Here is an 8,922-nt window from a genome sequence, read left to right on the forward strand (position 1 = left end):
CTTAGACTAGGGAAATAAGCCAACACTGAATTTAGTAGGGACTAGGGGGAAGAAAAGTCGAAGCTTATTGAGAAAGAAACTTAATTTGTGTCTAAGTAGTCTAAGTATTCATGTTTCTTTAAACCTTTAATATTTATAGTTATTATCTTAAGAGCCCATATTATGAGAAAAATAAGGTCAAGTAGGAAAATGTGCCAGTTTACTATCAATTATAATTACTCATATCTGGAGAAGATCTAGCCAACTGGTACACAGAGAGGCATATCCAAGCATCCCAAATTACTATGCACTTTGCAGGTATGATTCCTAAGGAGGAAAAGCCTAGATTTAAAAGCAAATTGGTGTCAAAAGAGAATTATGGGTTCCTATATTGGTTGTGGGCCAGCTCTCTGAAAAATCAATTAGAAGGCTTCTGTACTATCAAGATAGGTGGTAGGGAAGTGTAGCAGTGGAATAGAGAATAAGGAGTGGGACTAAGAAATGGCAGAACTCATAGACTAGATAAATGTCATAGAAACAATCTTATGTTATCTCCAGCAGTTCCACATGGAGATGGGAAGAATGATCAATAGAAAAACAGAATTTGAAAGAAGGAAAGGGAAGACATATTGATGGGGGCACCAGGGCAATGAACTTGGAAACCATTAATATAGAGATGATATTTGAAGTTATGAGAGTGGCTGAGCTTTTTGAGAAAATCAATACAGACCTGAGCATACAGTTACCCACAAGAAGCCATAAAGCAAAATGTCAGTAAGAAAGATAGAAAAAGAAAAATTTTAGAGAAAGGAGATGAATCAAGAAAGTAAAGTCTCCAGGAAGCTAAGGGAGTTTAAGTGAGTCAACAGTGCAAAGTTGCTTACGTCTTTTAACAGATGGCTAGCAGGAAATGAATCCAGATATCAACTTTTCTTGATATCCCTGACCTAAAATAGTGGATGGAGATTATATAGCAATAGTATTCTAACAGTGAGAAATCCCCAACACCAGTCCTGTTCAGAATAGGCTCTAAAGCTTGGTTATAGGAAGTTAGAGAGTTGTGAGCAGAATGTAAATACAATTCTCACCTCTTTAGCAGCTATTAGAAAGCCTTTACCTGTGTAGGATTCCTAATGCTAACAATGAAAGTCAGCCTAGGGCAAATTATCTGGAGCTTGAATTAATTTATCAATATTGAAGAGAAGTATGTAAGCAAATATGATATGTTATTATGCTGTCATAATTTTAACAAATGATATCTTTGATCAGTAACAGATTTGATAATGGCATACTATCATACTACTTCTAGTTTATTGAACTATGTATATTCATAAAGCAAAATAAACCAAAACCATGTGTTCCTGAGGGAAAAGTTAAATATATAAGTACATTTTATCACGCTTTACCCTTTTAACTTGCTGCCTTATATTAATAAAAACAACAATAGTAATTGTAAGTGAAACATTGTAGCGCAAGGCATGAAAACAAAATTAAAGCTGCTTTCTGAGCAGGAAATTCAGAAACATTTACATGAAATTAATTAAATTATCCAGCTGTATATATTACATTAAAATGTTGTTTTAAAATAAAACTTTCTGAAGCCACTTCTGCCTTCTAATTTCTGTCTTAAGGGTCTGTGACACTCTCCAAATTTTGCAAACTGATAAGGAGGGAGAACAATTTCAAAGCCTCTGTCAGTTTCCTGACGCATTTACATATAGTAGATGACCCTTTGTTTAGCAGACTCACATTAATGAGTCTGAATATGTAAGAATGTCCGTGGAGCCAGTACATAATAGAACTATACATTGATCTACATAATCAGGTAAAGGGCATTGGGTTAGTTTTGTTTTTCTTAGGTGGAGGCATGTTATGATAAAATAAAGAAGCTGCCTGATAAAATATAATTATGGAGCCCTGACAAGAATGAGAGAGTAGACAAAAGGGCAGAAGTATTGTGCCACAGGAAAAAAAGATGAAAGGTATGATATTACCATTGGCAGGGTGGCATGGATTTTTTAGGAAGAATGACATCTAATATTCAAACTTAAGTCATTAGCATTACTACAATGTAAACTTCCTGCTCATCAAGTAAAACCTTTTTAAAATTCTGCAACTCATACAAATAGCTCTAAGTATGTGTGTATGTGTACATACACACACATCTTGAAAAATCAAACAAAAAGACAAGTTTGACATTTAGGTCAACCCTGCAGTGAGAATAAAAGACATTCACAGTAGGTGAGACTGAAAAGTTCAGTGGAAGCAAGAAATTAGTAGCATGAGTGACCATGAGAATGTCAGAAGAGAGATCTTAAGACTGACAGAATGGACTCTTTGTGGCAATAAGATACCAAATTATAAACAAGACCTAAGGCCATGCCAGGCAGGTGTTAAGGCACGCACCCCTACATTTAAAGAATAAATGATGTTCTAACTGTCACAAGGTTTTTTTTTTTCTTTTTCTCTGGCAGCTAAACAAGCACTGGCCTTGAGATTAGCAATATTAAAATAATTGCAGTTCACCCACTGCCAGATGCTAACAGACACCTCTGTTTCACAAGCATAACTACAGCTTTGCTTAGACAAGAGACTGATTTCAGTAATTTTCTCCTGATAAGAAACCACTGACCATGGACTGGTTCTATCTGGTTAAGGGAAGCTACGTACCCTGAAGTGTCCCTGCTTCGCCTTTTGACATACAGGGCCTCATTGTAATATATTTAAATATTAAGTCTCTACCCCAAAGTGAACATGAGACATATGCAGCATGCGTATTTGCTTACTATGCATGTGTGCATCCCCCTCTTCATTAATATGAATATTCAAAGCTCCTCCTATAACCTGTTGCATATGTATAGTTGGCCAACCCATTTGGGATCAATTCCTGTTTCACTCTTTCCTCCCTCATAGTGTCTGCTTTTGATCTCTGCCAAAGGCTATGCGCTTCCCAGTCCACAGGATGGCCAGCCTGTGAGTTGTAATCCTTTATAAGAAATAAAGCTCTCATCTCCAAATTTATAAACTTTGGGAATTTTTTGTTGACAAGAACATATGATCAAGGAATTCACAGGAATGTTTCAAAGGATACATTTCTTCTTAGGATATACAATTTTATTTATCTATGAAAGTGTAAGGTTGCCTCAAATAATAAGACAAAGGTAGCTAATGAGATCCAGGGAATACCAAAATTAAATTATGATATGTGACCTAAATTTTGCCATAGGAGAGTATAACTAATTTAACATATCTAAATATTTAGCCTAATATTTCAAACCATACAAACCCACAGATATGTATATGTATACAGTCATATATACACAAAATTTTACCAATAAGATGTTTGTAGTCTTCTTTGTTCACTCAATAGTATGTCATAACCATTTATCACTTCAAACTTCTAAAGTATCATTATCAATAGCTACATATGCTTTATTATCAATTTAGAGGCTAATATATGATGTATTATAATAATACATAGTCACTGCACTTTCAATTTGATCATTCAAAAAATATTTGTTTAATGCCTACCTTGTGCCTGGCAATGCTAGGCCTATGGGACACAGATTATCTCAAGACATTTACAAACTACAGCAATGGTTTTCAATGGTAGGGTCATAAGTAAATCAACTCCATCGTTCCTTGATTTGAGAGCCACTATATTTTGCATTTACCTTTGATTAGCCTCAATACAAGGTTACTATAAAAGTTAAAAAAAAATCAACTAAATTTTAAAATTCAATTCAAACCAAATCTATTGAGAAACACTGATCTAGGAGAAAAGAGAAAATGCTTATATTAATAATATTAAGTACCACAGATGCTTAAACTTTTGGAAACTCTTAATAACAAAGTCTGATCATATTCCTGACTTGCTGTAACTTCACAGGATGTCTCAGTCAAAAGGAAGAAGATACAATGTGGTAAAATATTTCTCTACGAATAAATACAAATGATTATATTTAGGAGAAACAATGGAAGGAAACAGTTTCAAGGTTATTAGCTCTTACATTAGGATGGAAGTCTTTGTAACACTGAAAATTTAATAGTAGCAACAACCTAATGAGTCTTTAACACTACAGTGACCAAAATCTGTGGCAGACTTTGGTCTCTGTTTGGTAATTATACAGTTGCAAAATGACTGTTATCAAAGCCACTGTCAATCCCCCTATTCATAAACAATAGAATATTCTCCTTTTAATTGATAATAAAAGCAACAATTCCTAAACAAGCTACAAGATGATACAAAACAAAAAGGGGGAGGTGTTACTCAATTTCATTCTCAATCAAGTTATCTGTAGTTTAGGCCTGGCGTTTCTAAGCACTCCATTTTTTCTGACCCTCAAAACTGTTATGCTAAACTTTTGAAAGACTTTTAATCAGACTGCAAATATTAACAAAGTATTTGCCAAATGTAATAAAATTTAATCCCTACCCTCAAATCTAGTGGGAGGAACTAGTCAAATTTAGGGCACGTTGTCAAAAAATACAGTATGTAAATAAGTACAAAACTATATGATACAAGTTATAAATACTCTAGTCCTTAAAAAAAGATCAAAGAAGTATCAGGTAATCAGGAAAGATTTAAAGAAAATATTCAGTAGTATTCAGATAGGCAGAACATTGGCTCAAAACCCCCAAGTCAACTGAAGAAAAACCATAAGGTTCCTATAGTTACAATTGACTTTACTACAAAAAAAGGGAAATGTTTGACTATGATTCAGACCCAGAAAATATCCTTAGGTGATTGTACACTTTTATTCATTTTCTGATTTTCTTGGGGTCCTGTTCTGCAAACCTACTGTCTCCTGGAACTGTCTCCACTTTTTCCTCACTGTTCTTATATTTAGCTCAGTTCTCATTTTATAGAAACAAGAGCCTCAAGAACCTATTCAAATTAAAGCAATTCCTATGCTCCTCTACTTAACAATGGGGTTATGTCCTGATAAACTCATTGTAAGTTGAAAATACCGTAAGTCAAAAATATATTTAATATACCTAACCTCCTAAACATCATAGCTTAGCATAGGCTGCCTTAAACATTATCCTACAGTAGGGCAAAGTCATCTAACACAAAGCTAATTTCACGTAAAGTGTTAAATACCTCATGTAATTTACTGAGTACTGTATTGACAGTGAAAAACAGAATGGTTGTATGGGTACTCAAAGTATAGTTTTTACTGAATGTGTATGACTTTCACACCATCATAAAATTGAAAACTTGTAAGTTGAACCATCATAAGTTGGAGAATTTCTATACTTATTTAGTTCCCATAATGTGCCCAGAATCATGCCAGGTGGAAAGACTATAAACATACAATATCTGCCATTAAAAAAATTTTAATTGTATTGGAGAAAAGAAAACTAATGGAGATGAAACAATGGTGTGTCAAGTTCTAAAATCAAAGATCATAAACCATAATATATATACCTGTGGAGGGATACAAAAATCTTTCCAAATGATGTGTAGAAGAATGAAGATTTTTAAGATAATTTCAAACCTCCAAAATTTCATATGAACTCTTTCCTAATCATTGTTTACCTGAAACAACATCTGCAAACTGTAGATTCTTTGTCCAGATCCCATTCACAAACTCCTCCTCTTACTTCATCAAAGAAAAGCATATCTCTTGGCCACCAGAAATTTTTATTACAGTACGTTGTCACAGGATGGAAAAACCTGTGATGTGCCAAACACAGATACTATTTGGAATTATGTTAATGAATTAGAAAAAATGAATAATGGCTGAGTAACATACTTGTGCAACTTAAGTATTTCTAATTCTATGCTATTAAGAAAATTGAAGGAGGACCAAATTGAACTGCCAGCTGACAGGTCATTAAAAATAAATTTTGGTGATAAATCAGTATGTGATTTTTGGCATGAAACTCAGTTTTCAAAGGATTAAGATACATTGTTGTAACAAAATTCCCTCTGTCGCAATCTAATTCTGTATAAGTTTTTTCAAGCTTACATATCTTACAAACCAAAGAAAAATTTAAGAAATTGATAAAGCCAGTCTCATTTTTATAAAAAATGAAATTTATCTACAAATATTAAATCTAATTTGAAAAACAGTTCCTATCATTTTATGAAGAGATGTATTTCCAATAGCATTTAATACTTTATCTGTCAAAATCTTGATATGCTTATGCTGTTTTCACCAACTATGTCCTAAAACTTTGTAAAAATCATTTCTGGAGAAAAAGATTCAATACTTAGAGCTTTATAGTCATAGGGGATATAAAAAAGTCAAAATATATCCACATTTCAACAGAGAAATATAGTAGATAATCAATAAAACTTTAAATACTAAATAATATAAATTAAGAGAAAATACTGTAGGAAAAGTACAGTGGAAAATGAGCTAAAGGAGAAGTAGTGATATAAAACTTCTTTCAATGTATTTTGAACTGGTTTACGTAATTTTCTTTCTTTTTTTTTTTTTTGGAGGGACTGGCAAGTAGTAAATATGTCATTGTTAACTATTGTTACTTTTAATAGTAGGAGTATTTATTTTTTCTGTTTTAGAACATACTAAATATTTTTATTTCTGAGGAAATTAGTTTCTTTTTTATTTCAAAATATTAGCAGGTACAAACTTTTTTTTTTTGCATGGATAAACTGTATTAATGCTAAAGTCAGGGCTTTTAGTGTGCCCAGCAGGAGAGTAGCATACATCATACCAGACAGGTACATTATTATACTTCACCTCCCTCCCACCCTCCTCCTCCTTAGTTTCCAATATCCTCTACATCATTATGTGAACTTGTGTGCCATCATTTAACTCACACATACTAGTGGCAACATGTGGTGTTCCTTTTGCCATTCCTGAGATACTTTGCTTAGGATAAAGTTCTCCAGTTGAATTGAGTTCTTGATTTGACTCTCAGCTTGATTATTACTAGTAGGTAGAAATGCTACTGATTTGTGCACATTGATTTTTGTAACCTGAGACTTCACTGAATTTATTTATCAATTCTTAGAGTCTTTGGTGGAGTCTGCAAGGTTTTTGAGAGGCAAGATCAAACAAGGATAGTTTGACTTCCTTCTTCCTGACTTGGATGCCCTTTCTTTCTCTTGCCTGACTTCTCTGGCTAGGACTTCCAGTACTATATTGCCTAGAAATGGTGACAGTGGGCACATTTGTCTCATGCCTGTTATTAGTGGGAATAGTTTCAACTTTATTCCATTTACTATGATGTTGTTTATTGGGTTATCATATATTTTTTATTATTTTGAGGAATGTTCTTTCGATACCTAGTTTTTTGAGGGTTTTTATCATGAAGCAGTGCTGGATTTTGTTGAATACTTTTACTGCATCTATGGAATGGTCTGCATATGGTCTTTGTTTTCACTCCTGTTTATGTGATGTATCACATTTCTTGATGTGTACATGTTGAACCATCTTTACATCCCTGGGATGAAACCCACTTGATCATGTTGAACTACCTTTGACATGCTGTTGAATTCAATTTGCTAGTATTTTGTGGACGATTTTTGTGTCTATGTTCATAAGAGATATTGTTTTATAATATATTTTTTTGTTGTGTCCTTTCCTGATTTCATATCAAGGTAATCCTGGCTTTGTAGAATGAGTTAGGGAGCATTCCCTCCTTTCTCAATGTTATGGAACTTGATTTCAGTAGAATGGGTGCCAGCTCTTCTTTGTAGGACTGGTAGAATTTAGCTGTGAATGTCTGGTCTGGGGCTTTTTTTCTTAGTAGGAGATTTTTTTTTATATACTGTTTCAATTTTACTATTTATTATTGGTCTGTTCAGGATTTCTACTTCTTGATTCAAGCTTGGTGTGTTTTTGTATTTGCAAAAGTTTATACATTTCTTCTAGGTTTTGTTATTTTTTTTTATTTTATTTCAGGATATTATGGGGTTACAAACATTTTGGTTACTAGGTTTTCTTGTTACTGTGCATAGCGGTTTTCATAGTGGTCATGGCCGATATGTTGTATTTCTGTGGTCTCTATTGCAATGTCCCCGTTGTCATCTCTGATTGAGTTTGAGTCCTTTCTCTTCTATTTCTGGTTAACCCAACTAGTAATCTATTGATTTTGTTTATCTTTTCAAATAATGAACTTTTTGTTTCATTAATCCTTTTGTGGTTTTTATTTTTTATTTGTTTCAATTTCTTTTAGTTCTACTCTGAGCTTTGTTATTTCTCTTCTTATGCTAACTTTGGGTTTGGTGTGTTCTTCTTTGTCTAGTTCTTTGATGTGTGACATGAAGTTGTTAATTTCTTATCTTTTTGTCTTCTAATGTAATTATTTAAGGCCAGGAAATTCCCCCTTCCCACTGACTTTGCTGTATCCCACAGATTTCTGGAACTTGTGTTCTCTTTGTCATTCAATTTGAACAATCTTTTGATTTCAATCTTGATTTCATCATTGATCCAAAGATTAATTCAGCAGCAGGTTCTTTAACTTCCATGACTTTGTGTAGATTTGAGAGTTCCTCTTTGAATTGATTTCTAGTTTTATTCCACTGGGTTCTGAAAAGACACGTTATGATTTCAATTTTTCTGAATTTTCTGAACTTGTTGTGTGGCCAACTATATGATCATTCTTGGAAGATGTTCCATGAGCTCATGAGATAAATGTATATTTTGTGTTTTTTGGTAGAATATTCCATAAATTTCTGTTAAGTCCATTTGTTCTAGAGTCCCAATTAAGTCGTATGTTTCTTTGTTGATTTTCTGCCTTGATGATCTGTCCAGTTCTTTCAGTGGAGTATTTAAGTCCCAGGAACTATGATACTGTTGTTTATTTCTTTGCTTAGATCTAGTAGAATTTGTTTTATGAGTCTGGGACCTCCTGTGCACATGTATTTGGGTATTTTGGATTGTTATATCTTCTTGCAGAATTGATCCTTTTATCATTATATAAAGACAGTCTTTGCCCATTATTTTTACCATTATTGACTGAAAG

This window comes from Eulemur rufifrons, chromosome 30 (genome assembly GCF_041146395.1).
Source record: "Eulemur rufifrons isolate Redbay chromosome 30, OSU_ERuf_1, whole genome shotgun sequence".
Lineage (NCBI taxonomy): Eukaryota > Metazoa > Chordata > Mammalia > Primates > Lemuridae > Eulemur > Eulemur rufifrons.